This window comes from Embiotoca jacksoni, unplaced genomic scaffold (assembly GCF_022577435.1).
Source record: "Embiotoca jacksoni isolate LCO1_2020_lvr unplaced genomic scaffold, fEmbJac1.0.p SCAF_105, whole genome shotgun sequence".
Classification (NCBI taxonomy): domain Eukaryota; kingdom Metazoa; phylum Chordata; class Actinopteri; family Embiotocidae; genus Embiotoca; species Embiotoca jacksoni.
The window spans coordinates 278,778-291,863 of record NW_027185236.1 but is presented as its reverse complement, the minus strand read 5'-3'; positions in this window follow the sequence as shown (position 1 = coordinate 291,863).

Below are 13,086 nucleotides of genomic sequence, written 5' to 3'. Positions count from 1 at the left end.
AAACATCCTATTTTTACCCTCAAACTTTTGTCACATGCCACAAACAGTAGAGAAGGAAGGCCCCCCCCCCCCCGAGTTACACAATAATTAGTTAAGTAATCAATAAACTGCTAATTAACTAAGGAAACCTCTTAATTTGCACAGGTGACCCTCCCTCATCCCCCCCCCCCCCCGTACCGTCATTCAACAGGAAAAGAAAACATGTCTCCATTAAAGAAAAGATAAATAAATAAAAAGCATGTTGTATTTTGCGTATGAATCAACAGTAATTAGCCTGCACCACGCCTTGGGTGGGCCATCTGCTGAGCGAGCATCGAACACAAACAGGTGGGCCCCTGTCGCCACGGCGATCGCTGCGTTGAACACGACAACGGAGAGAGTGATTAATAGGAGATCCTAAATATCTCGCCGTGCGGAGAAGCACACGTTTAGTTAATTAGCGATCTTTTTTTTTTTTTTTTTTTTTTTAAACCGAAGTCATTAATCACTAATTGCCGCTAATAATGATATTCGATTAGGAGGTCGGGGGTGGAGGGGGATCAATCGGCTGCGGTTGCCTTTGACTGCTTTTGATAGACGGGGCATCGGGGCAAAAGGTTGTTGAAAGGCTTCGCGCACGGCGACGAACAAAGCAGAATGAAAGAAAAGCTCGGCGGGAAAAATATTAGTAACAGGAAGCACTGAAGGGAGGTGGGGGGGCGGGGAGGAGGGACTGGGGGGGGCTCAGGTAGATCTCGCACCTGTGAACACTTTACCTTTCAATACTCCAAAAAAGACTTTCATAGCTTTCCAAATTCAAAGAAAAAATTCCATCTGTTGCCACCGACGGCGTCTTAACAACAGCAGCAGCAGTGTGTGTGTGTGTGTGTATATATATATATATATATATATATATGTGTGTGTGTGTGTGTGTGTGTTCTCCGATAGCCGAGAGTATCGATCAGGCTATTGATTCCCGATGTGAAATCCAAACACTGTACGAGTGCTTGGTGTGTGTTTTGTAATCTGGCCCCCGAAGCTCACCGATCCAACCTGACACCGTTACACTTTACAGCAGTTTTGATGCTAAAACCATTTTCATGCCAGAAATCCACAACAACAACAAAATAATAATAAAAAAAATAATGTACCATTTCAAATGTAAACACGGGAAATGAAAGCTGTTCTTTTGTTTGGAGGAAAAAAAACAACAACAAAAAAAAAGGGAAAAAGTTGCTTGCAAAGACTGAAACGGATGGAAAATGTAGATATTTTTTTGAAGTGAAGAAGTGACTTTAATGTCCGTACCCGAAATAAAACACAGCGTTCATGAATAAAAAGAAAAAAGGGAAGTAGAGAGTGACACGTTTCAGTTCACATAATCGTCAGTGTCGCGCTGGCAGAGATCTCCCTGTTGAGATCGGAGCTTCTGAGGGCTTTTTTTATTTTTTTTTATTTATATCGTGCCTTTTTTTTTTTTTTTTTTTTTTTTTTTTAGTTTTTTTTTTTTTTTTAGTTTTTTTTATTCTTTTCTGACTGTTTCTCACTTCTAACACGAAGCTTCAAGAGGCTTTTCTTTTACATTTTTACAAAAGTGTGTCACATCTTTCTTTTTGAGAGGATTGTGAAATCTCAGATCACAGTTAACGGGGAAATCAGGCATTTTTGTTTTTCTTTTAACAGCATTTGAAATGAGGAAAAATTTGACTTCAGCTACATTACACCGGAGGGTGACGCGGTATACGACTTTTTGCGCGTGCCGTCTCCGTTGCCACGGCAACACACGGCGGTTGCACGACCTAAGAAACTGGGGGGGGGGCACGATCGGTCGCGTCGGCAGAAGCGCCGGGAGCTCGGCCGACGCTCGGCGGCGACCCTAGCAACGGAGACGCTTCCCAGTCTAGTTTTATTCTTTGCCAGAGACGGTTTCTCAAACTGAATAAATACGGCTCGTAGATATCGGCTGAAAAACGGACATCGATGGGGAGCGTGTGTTTTTAAATATTTTAGCACCGCGTTAAACGCTCCAGCTGACCGCCGCTAGGATTGTACGGCTGCTCGGAGCGACCCCTGTAAAAAAAAACAAAAAACTTTATATTGCATATCACATGAAATTCACTTCTAATTATAGATTCCCACTGAGAAGGCGAGAGCGGTTATTTCGAGTGACGCCGTTTTTGACCAATCGGATCTCCGGATTCGGGAAGCACCGCTCGCTCGTCGTATAATTGAAACCACTGCAGCTCATCTCTCCACCGGTCGGTGCAACCGAACGGTTACTTTTGCCTCCCGGGTTCCCCGAGGCCGTCTCATGCACTCGGCAGGCGCTGATCCACCTGACAGCTTGACAGCGCGGTGATATTTATAGCGGGGGATGGGGTGGAGGTGGGGCGGAGGTGTGTGTGTGTGTGGGGGGGGGGTGCATGTTTTAGCGAGATGGCAGTGAGAGACGGAGGACGACGGTGTTTGACCCTTCTGCCTGTTTCCTGCTGCCCCGCTGAGGTAAAACTCACTTGATGTCTAATTACATAACCGCTGCCCCCTTCCTCCCCCTCCTCCCCCTCCACCACCACCACCTCCACCACCACCGGCTGTCACCGACGCGGTCACGGTGTGCGTGTCCTTCTGCAGATCCCCTTCATTCGCCGTCGTCGACAAAAGATAATACACAACCGCTTTTTGAATTTACATTTCCGTACGCCACCTGTAGCCGCCGCACTTCAGCGCCGTAATTCAATCAGCCAGTCGGAAATCTGCAACCGGACCGAGGCCGGCAGACTCATCAGAGAGCGCTAATAACTGCCTCCTCCTCCTCCTCCTCCTCCTCCTCCTTCCTCCACCGCTCAATAAGAGCATTTCTGTTTCGTTCGGCAGACGCGGCGACGGAGGAAGAGACGGAGCGCTGATGTGTTTGGTTTGAGTCCAGGCCAGTCGGTTCTGGCGGCAGCATGACGGCTCGGCTGCGCAAACAAATTCCCGCTCTTCTTCTCCCGGCTTCGCTTTTACCCGCCGGCCCGACGACTGCGGTTCATTTCCTTTCATTTGTAGCTGCAGAGGAACTCGTCTTGAAGGAACGCGTCGCACGGCGTGCCGGTTCTCCGTCTTTTTCCGTTTTTGACCTTTGACCTTTTTTTTTTTTTTTTTTAATTTTTTTAATTTTTTTTTACCTCAAAGTCGACATGCAAATAATCTCGGGCCTCCAGAGTACTTCTGATTACTTTACACTACGAAGATCCGATCCGGTAAACGACCTAAACGCCGAGCAGCCGCCGGGCGACTCTCACTAGCAGCGTTTCGCACATCTGGACCAGCTGTTTTCTCTGCCTACATCTCAACTGAATTCAAATAGGGCTCTTTTGTGAGTGATTAATCGTTAAATATATCCTTTGATGAATTGCAAACTCTCATTAAACAATGCAAAACATTGCAAAATCACAATTTCGGGAGGTTAGACGCACCAATGAAGAGTAAAAATATCACAAATCAATTCTCACTAACGGGAACTGACGGATACTGAAATATTGTGCACGACAAACATCTGCTGGGAGTTCGAGGAAGATGATGTCGGGTTGCAAGGAAAGATTTCAAAGGGGGTGAAAAAAAAAATCTATTTATATTTTTAAATATTACTTTACACATAGTCCGATAAGTTTATCAAAAGTTTCATAAAAAGAAAATGTCAACCGGCAGATCTGAGCAACGCTGCAAACTTCTTCTTTTTCTTTTTTTTTTTTTCCTGAAGGCCACATCGACATCCTGTAAAGAAGCTTTTCTTTATCGTCGCTGTGAAGACGTCTGTTATTCCCGTTATTCCGTCCTCCTCCTCTGTACTTGTTTACAACACTTGTCTCCATTTATATTGCCGTATCAAAGCTTTGTAAATCCAGATTGTTTACCAGCAGCGTCTCCGAACTCGTATTTCACGGGCCTCCCACTGCTTATCCAACCAAGTGAACTCGGCATCGCTCACCCTCAGCGTGTGGTGGATGTGAAATGCAGAAACCCATTTAGCGACGTTATTAATAACAGCTGTTCTGAAAAGAGGCGATGAAATGCAAAACAAAAAATGGGAAGGCGGGGTTGAGATGTTCAAAAACGGGAGAAGACTCAATCAACTCGGGGACTCGGTAAGTTTCAGCCGACTTGAGAAGACGCCATGCGGTGCGTTTTACTGATGACACTTAAACGCCTCAAACACACCGACTTTATAGAGAAACATTGACGAAGTCTCCGAGTCCAAAGAGAGAAGTTGAAGTCGAAATGCCTTAAAGTGCAGTACCCCCGATTGGCCACTTGGGGCTGGCTTCAAAAAAAAAACTCTTGGCTCCAATCGACAACTATTATATTCGCTCATGAAATTCAAAGTCAAACTTTTTTTTTTTTTTTTTCCCCCCACAAATCAGTCCTTCATACGTTTGGGATGTTTCTTTCGCTGACATTTGTTTGGAGTAGCGGCGTCGGTAACAACGATGTCTGTCATCAATATAGTCTATCTTAAAAAAAAAAACACAAAAAAAACATGACATCATATTAAACTCTCTGACATCACAGACTCGGCTTGATAATCAGCTTTTCCCAACGTAAACATTTACGGGCCACCGGGTCATTGGGCCACCGGGTCATTGGGCCACCGGGCCACATCAGACTCCCGTGATGTGTGATTGACAGGATCGAGCAGATATGATCGCTGACATAATGTATACGCTCGGTTTTCATACGTCACTGCGAGAGCTCCCTTTTGAGTGAGTGGTGTTATATATCCTAATATTTTTTTGTTATCAGTGATGTCGGAGAAACCAGATTTAGATTTCATCAGCTGCCAGTTGTTGTTGTTGGTTTTTTTTGTGTCTTTTTCTACGTGCTCTATATCACGGCGTTTGCCTGCAGTACCGGCAGTCTGGAGATAATATGAGACGACAGCAGCAAACACTGCGAGAAATCCCCGGTGAATACGGGAGGCACCGAGGGGGACAAGATGCACACACACACACACACACACACACACACACACACACACACATATATATACATATATATATATATATATATCATATCCCATCATTTCCAATCCATCAGTAAACAGACCACAATAAAAAATGACAGGTCCTGGAGTGATCAAGGTTCAGCGCCAACCCCAAATAACCTCTCCCTTTACCTCCTCCCCCCTCTCCCTTTACCTCCTCCCCCCTCTCCCCCCTTCTGAACAAACATTCAGCTGTGAGTTCCCCCCCCTCCCCCACCTTCATGGCCTGCAGCACTGTGCTTTCCAGGAAACTATTCAGATCGTCGTGCTGCTCTTCATCTTTCATTTCACTGTCTTGGTGCTGTTTGTAGTCCCGGGTCGGGTCGGGGAAGTGCAATATGTTCTATAAAGGTCCTGCTGTTGTGTGACTTCCTGGGACGGTGATGTAGTGATGTTTTTTTTTTTTTACGATCGGAAGTTTTCACATGGTTGTTTTATTTTGAAAAATTGGCTGGGATTTAAAAAAAAAAAAAAAAAAATTCTGCTTCCCGTAGAAACGATCCGATCTCAGAATCGCTAACCTACCTTTAGCGTAGCCGTGACAGAGACGGAAACCGGTGGGGGGGGGGAGGGCGGGACAGAGACAGAAACCGGTGGGGGGGGGGAGGGCGGGACAGAGACAGAAACCGGTGGGGGGGGAGGGCGGGACGTCATGCTTTCAAGGCGTAATAATGAAACCTCTGCTGTTCCTTTTTCACGCTAAATTCCCCTGTGCAATAATTCCACTCTGATTATGCAGGACCAACAGTTTTTAAGCAGCAAAACCTTGATGAAATTATTATTACCACTCATAATTGGATGAGGAATGAATGGGCGCCTCGGAAAAAAATAAAATAAATGCGATGGCCAAAAAAGCATCACTTGCGGCTTTTATTATTTTTTTTCCCTCTTCTCCACATCCTTCGCTCAGTTCGCTGTCACCCACCCACTGACGCTCTCCCACTCACCTCCCACCTCCTCCCACCTCCTCCTCCTCTGAGCATTAGATGAGTGCGGTGGTCTAATTGCTTTCTTCAGGGAGAGAATTAGCATGAGCTGTCCTGAGTGCTTCGGTCTAATGCATAAAGAACAGGCAGCCGGGGCTCAAAGTGGGGGGGACCGGAGACGTGCAGACACGTCCTCCATTAGCCAATCAGTCACACTTTAAAGAGGATGGACTTTAAATAGGTGAACAACGGAAATCTGCATGTTGTTTGAGATTTGGACTAAAATCTCTATATATTGATTGTCGCGGGTAGCGGCTGACCCCCCCCCCCCCCACCTCCCCACCTCCCCTCCACCTCCTACCTGCATGTGGAGCTGATGTCGCTGTAGCTATGATAGTTTTATAGAAGTATAGTTGCAAAAAGAAATAGATATATATATAGATATATATATCTATATATACACCAGAAAATAAGTGTTAAAATGTCCTTTTTTGTTTTGTTTTAAATGCTTTTGCTTTGAAAATCGACATATAATAATCTCATATTCTGGTAAATATAATTGCTTCAATCGTCTCGTAAAGTTGAAAAACGTGTGTGTGTGTTTGTGTGTGTGTGTGTGTGTGTGTGTGTGTGTGTGTGTGTGAGGACACCGGTCGTCCAAAGAGTGTAGAGCTTTGTTTGTTTTTAATAACGTGCCGCAGCAGATGGGATGAAGCGGGCGGATAAATAACTCCCAGCGTACAGAACGTCCTGCCGCCCGTCGGCGCTCGGACCCGCAGCGTTACAAGTGGACCCACTGATATACCGACTCACGACAACGCTCAGTATTTAGATGGAGAGCAAGACAACAGGGGTTTGACCTTTGACCTTTGCTTATCTGCTCCTGTTAATTCCTCCTGATGGTTGACTTCTTCAAGGTATTTCACCAAAATGCCAATCCGACAATGCTCTCTTTTTGTGTGTACGTGGAGCTTGTTGGAATATTTAAAGGTTCCGTATGTCACGCTTTTCCTGTATTTTTTTTAAATTTGCGATCTCGATATCAATGAGATATTTGTTTGTGGTTTTAAGTGCCAAAAACAATCTCAGTATTGTTGTGCATGTACTCTCTTCCGCTTTGCTTCGTAGATCTTATACAAAAGAAAAAACAGCCTTTTGACAGCGTGTTGATACTGATGATCTGATTGGCCGAGGCCTGTCACGGGTTTTTCTTTGGTTTGTGACATCACAAACTTGTAGAAGTCTTAAATGTCACGGATGCCGAAAAAACGAGCTGGTTGTGCATTTCTTAGCGTTTTGACAGGTTTAACGCGACGTCACACGATACCGTTGAGTCTTTTTCACGTCGTAGACACGTGACCCGTCTGATGAGTTCGGCACCGATGCCTCCACGTCGAAAAGCTCCGTGCAATTAAATCCGAAACGTAATCGACTATTTAACCGAGTCTTGCTGGTTTTTTTTCTCAGAAAGTGAAGTAATTACCAAGTGAGGAAAAAACATTTTCTACCATTTGCTGTTTTTTTTTTTTTTTTTTTTGTAGTTATTATGTCCACTTCAGTTCCTCCGTTGACACGCCAGGAATGTGGAACAAGAACGGGCAGTTTTATCCTTGAATCTTGAGCTTCGCACCGGTGGCTTTTTAGTGCAGATGTTGGGCGTGCAAATAACACATAATCTCAGCGGCCTCGGGTTGGTGAAGTGAAAGGTGAAAACCACCTAATGTACATGCCGCACTGAAATTCTGCTGTTTGTTATCTGTGTGCTCGCCAGCTGTGAAAGTGCCACCCGAAGAGCATTTCGTTTTACGGAAAGAGCCAGACTCACCCGTGTTTATCCTTTTGGTGTAAATCAGCAGACTGTCAAGGTCGGTAATCATGGTAGTGCTTTGTGTGTGTGTGTGTGTGTGTGTGTGTGTGTGTGTGTTCACTGACATCAGGTTACATGATTTCTACGTGTTAAGGTCGAGGATTTTTTTTTCCCCCTGTTGCTGCCGTTCGAGGCCGATAACAACAAGAACTGTAGCTCCAAAAATACCCCCCGCCCCAAAAACAAAAAAAAAAAAGTCTAGATAAAACCTCAAGAAAGGAGAAGTACTTGTTGTTGTGTTTGTTTTATGCATGCGTCTTCCTGTATACGTGCGCATATCTGTGCACCTGAGGCTCCCGTGTTGTTTGGTTGTTGTCGAGCAGAGCCTCGGTCTAATTGAGCTGACATCAGACTTTGATTAATATTGTTGATGAGCGCTGCCAGCAGGGGTGAAGACACGGAGAGGAAGAACTGTCAGACAAACACCCAGGTAACATCCTTCATCACCCCCACCCCCACCCCACCCCACTCCACCCCTTCGCCTCCTCCTCCTCCTCCTCCTCCTCCCGGGCTCGCTGTACTCACAGGAAAGGACTCGGTGCCCCACTGGTTCACTGTTGATTACACCATTGTCTGCTGAGGCTGCCGCTGAGTGCTTTGTGGAGAATTCACCTCCGAAGATACGAAGAGACTCGAACTCGACGGCGGCGAAACGTCCACCGCGAGAACTGGATGGACCTGCGGCGCAGAAAGAGGGGGGGTTGGTTGGTCCCTCTCCGCAGAACAAAATGTCAATACGACGATTATAGGAAAAGAGGAAAAGACCCTTCTAGAAATGTCCAAAGACACCATCGTCTCAGGAGGACTTATTACCAGAGGAGGATTGTGGGTAATTTTTTTTACCTTTTATCGTGTATGAACAGCCATTTCTCACCCCCGTGGCGTTAATTCTGCCAAGATCTGCACAAATAACCACGTGGTTGGGTTTAGGAAAAGATGAGTTTTGGGTTTAAATAAGTAACATTACATACGTGGTAATGCTGCTTCACGTACGTCCCGTTACGTCGAAACTTACTCGCGTCGCTCGGAAGGAATTCGTCCACACACAATAAATATGTCACGATAATGTTAATTACATCATCATAAGTAACGTAATGGCACTACTGTATGCAATACTTGATTAATTTATGAGGTAATTACGCTTAATGCTCAGATACTAATTAGGGATGGGTAGTGAATTTTGAATATTCATTTTAATCTCCAAAATCGATTAGTACACGCGACTTTCGTTATATTTCTCCCGTTTTTACCGCCGCCTGGTTGTAATGCGTTTCTCCCGTCAGAAGGTGGCGGTAACGCGCCTAAAAGCTGCCTGACAGCCGCCATTAAACAAGAGAAGAGAAATATTTGAAGAAAATTCTAACAGCGCAGAGCGATTTTCAAATAGTAGTTTTGTACTAATATTTGTTGAGGGTTGGTGTTTTTTTTCTTTTTTTTCTCTAGTTATGGCCATTAAAAAAAAAAAAAAAAAAAAAAAGTTTAGTCAATGAATTAGAAGTTCACTTGCTCATCTTTCGCACTAATGATTCAGACACGAGGGGGTTTTATCCAAAGTCTCGGCGGTCCGCTCCAGTATCAGTCATCAAAACATGCTTTTATAGAAGAAAAAAAACCCAGATTAATTTCAGACAGCGACAGTGACATCATCCGCGGCGAGTCGTGTTTGGATCTCCGCTGGCGTGCTACACGCATTTTAATTATAACTGCCAGTCAGGCATTTTAAAAAGGCGTTATCGTATCCGTAGCGCCAGTTATTACGGCTCCACTTAATGTTGGTCATCGCCGTCCTCGGAGTCATGCTGCTATAATAACGTTATTAATTGTAATTCCTTTTAATACGACACAGAGGGGCCCGCTCTTTACAAAAGTGATTCCGGAGGGACTTCGCTAAAGCTCGCCGTGCGAGCATGTGTGATGAGTTACGCACATGTTTGTGAGTGTGTGTGTGTGTGTGTGTGTGTGTGTGTGTGTGTGTGTGTGTGTGTATCAGAGCAATCTTCATCAGCTTTTGTGTGTGTGTGTGTGTGCGTGCTCTTTACTAGTCTTATCATATAATTAAGTGGCATTTAATCGTCTGCTCTTAAACTCAGTGATGTCTCCACAAACAGGAGACGGGAGGCTTTACAGTATATAATCAGTTAAATTGTCAGTGGATATTAACATTATCTGCGCTCCTCCGTAATGTGATTTCTTCATTATGTTTGGAAATTTCATTAAATGGCAATATCGAAGCAGGAATAATTAAGCAAATATTGGCACCGCAGATCCGGATCGTTTGACACCCAGTATCTTTTTATATATATATGTATATATATATATATATATATATATATATATATATATACATACATACATGCATGCATACATACATAAAAAAAAAACTTAATAAAGCAGCGATTCCTGTTTGAAAGAAGGTAAACATCGAGCCGCATCACGTCGGGAGGGAGGGGGGGGGGGGGAGGGGCGACGATGAAGGAATCAGAGGACAGATTATTGCTTGACAGACAGATAAAAGGAGGGAAGAGAAGCAGCCATGATGAGGGACAGCTGAAGAGGGAAGAAAGGTCACGGACGGACGAGGGAGGAACAGAGTGAAGGGAGGAACAGAAACAAAGAAGAAGAAAAGGGGTGGGGCGGGGGGGGAATAATGAGTGGATGATGACAGACTAGTGATTTGGACAGAAGAAGAGATGATTGGAAAAATAAGCAGAAGGGAGTTAAAAAAATAAATAAATAAAAATGAGGAGGCAGGAGATTGGAGGTGTGAGGGAGGAAGAAAAAGGGAAAGAAGGCCGACGCATGCGAGATGAAGAGGATTAAGGGATTGTGCACATCAAGACGAGGGAAGAAAGATGTGTGGGGGAAGAAGAATGAGCGATTGAAGATGGGGAAGCGGAGGAAGAAGAAGAAGAAGAGGAGGAAGGAGGAGGAGGAAGAAGGAGGGAGGCAACAGAGGAAGCGACGGTGGCGGCGCAGGAAGGAGGGCCTGCTAAACCTAGATACCACACGGGAAGGAAAGTGTTGAGGAGTTTTGGGATAAAGCTCAGGTTTAATTCTCCCTGTGGGGGGGCCTCAAAGATCCCCCCCCCCACCTCCTCCACCACCACCACCACCCGGAGGGACCAATCGCGCTGGCATTACGCGAGCAGGTTCACGTGGGTTTTCGGAGGGCCGACGGATCACGCTCCACCGGCTCTCTCGCACCAGAACTGGACGGACGGATGGAGGCGACGTTGGAGCCAATTAGAGGAGCGAGATAGAAACAAAAAAAAAGCCAAGCTCTGCCCGCTGCCTCTGCCGGCCAGATTGGGTGATGGATCGCGGACACACACACACACACACACACACACACACACACACACACACACACATGCTCGTGCACACGCATCACACCCAACATGAAGTGAGAAGGCCAGTGAGTCTCCATCTGGACCGTCCGCCGCTCGCTTTCTTCTTCCTCCTCCTCTCTCGCTCTCTCTCACTTTGTCGTCGTCGTTGTTGTTGTTGTTTTTTTTTTTGTCTCCGCGCACACACACAGGAGACGTTCTCCGTCTCCGTCCAAAATTTGTCCGGAGCTTTGGCTTCGCTCCCCCGTTTAATAAAAAAATGCGAAAACTCGCGCGAGGAGGCGAGCTGTGGGACGGATGAACGGGCGGGAGGTGGGCGGGCGAGCGAGACGTCGTCGGGGGCTTTTAATATGTCCTCTCTCCCTCTCTTCATTTCTTTTTTTTCTTTTTTTTGTTGCTTGTTTTAATATGAATAGCTACTTGTGGAAGAGGAATGAATTCATAGCGAAACACAGCCGAGCACCCGCCGGCGTTATTGGCTGCGGCGCTGAGTGGCAGCCGCCATATGTGCCGCGGAGGCTTTTTTTTTTTTTTTTTTTTTTTTTGTCATAGTAATAATAATAAACCTCCTGTGAGAGGTGGCAAATAAAAACAACTTGGGATAAAAGTACACCGTATCATAACCTCGGTTCTCCTGAAAAAATGACCCGCCTTTTCCTGGAGCGTTTCTTGATTATTCATCTTCGTCCTCCTCCTCGCATTTTTTAAATTTTTTTTATTTCATTCATCCTAACAAGCTCCATGTTGTCATGGTGCGACCGACCCCCCCCCCCCCTCCGCCTCCTTCCCCCTCCTCCCAGAGCAGCCACGATGTTACATGCACTCTTTCTATATATTTTTTTCATCTCTTCTTTCCCCTCCCTGACAGGTGTCAATCAACCACTCCTTGTCCGTCTGTCAGAGCTGCCTGCTACCACTTCTTCTTTCTTTTTTTTTTTTTTTTAAAGGATTCTGGTATTTCTCAGCAGCTGTTATTACAGCGCTGAGGATCAGTTGAACACGAGCGCCAGCAGAGAAATATATATTCAGGGCTTGTTCCTGTAATGTGAATTATTTGATTACATTCTGCCGACTCCTCCGGAGAATTTGGTTATTTTTATGAGGTCTGTTTTTGTTTTCTTCAGGAAGTTCGCTGAGTCAGTTTACCTGCGCGTTGATGGTGCTTTTTGTTATCGAATATAAGTAGGTACTATTTTAATGAAATTGTACTTAACGGGTATTTTTGAGTTGTAGTCGTCGCAGCACTTGCGGTACCGCAAGCTTAGCAGCAAGCCAGCCCAACGGTACGCTTCCAAAAGTTTTAAAATCACTTTTCACAAATCAAGTAACGCTTGGCGCCCTCACGTGCGAGGCGAGAAGCGGTCAGCTACTACGGCAACAGCTCGGACAGGAATGCGCTTAAAAAAAAACGATCTTGTAATACGGCGTTTTTAATGAGCCGTTTACCAAAGTTCACAGGTTCAGTTGAACAGAGCGGCTCGCACGGCGGACTGGAAAGTGTTTTGCTCTCGACATCTCGATGCAAAAAAAAAAAAAACTTTCACCGCAATCAGTCGTCACCTTCTTGAAATCTTGCGTCTCATTTTCATCATGTGCTCCTTCTGTCCGCGAGCTTAATCCTCCGAATAGATTTCATTCATAGTAAACGAAATCTGCTGCAAACGTTAGCGTGACCGAGCCCGTCTAAAAAAAATGAAAACTCTTTTCTTTGCGATGTCATGTTATCGGTGCAAAGTCGTCTCTGCAAGAGTTTCAGTGGCAAAAAAACAACAAAAAACACAAAACAAAACAAGGCCAGAGATGGATTGTTTTTGTTTACCGTTTGTCATTTGGCTGGAGATGGTTTAATAATGAAGGAAAATGTCTTCATGCTTTAATTAAAGTACTGACTTCAGTGGGACACGCAAAACATTCATATCTGCACACCCACACAGAGAACACACA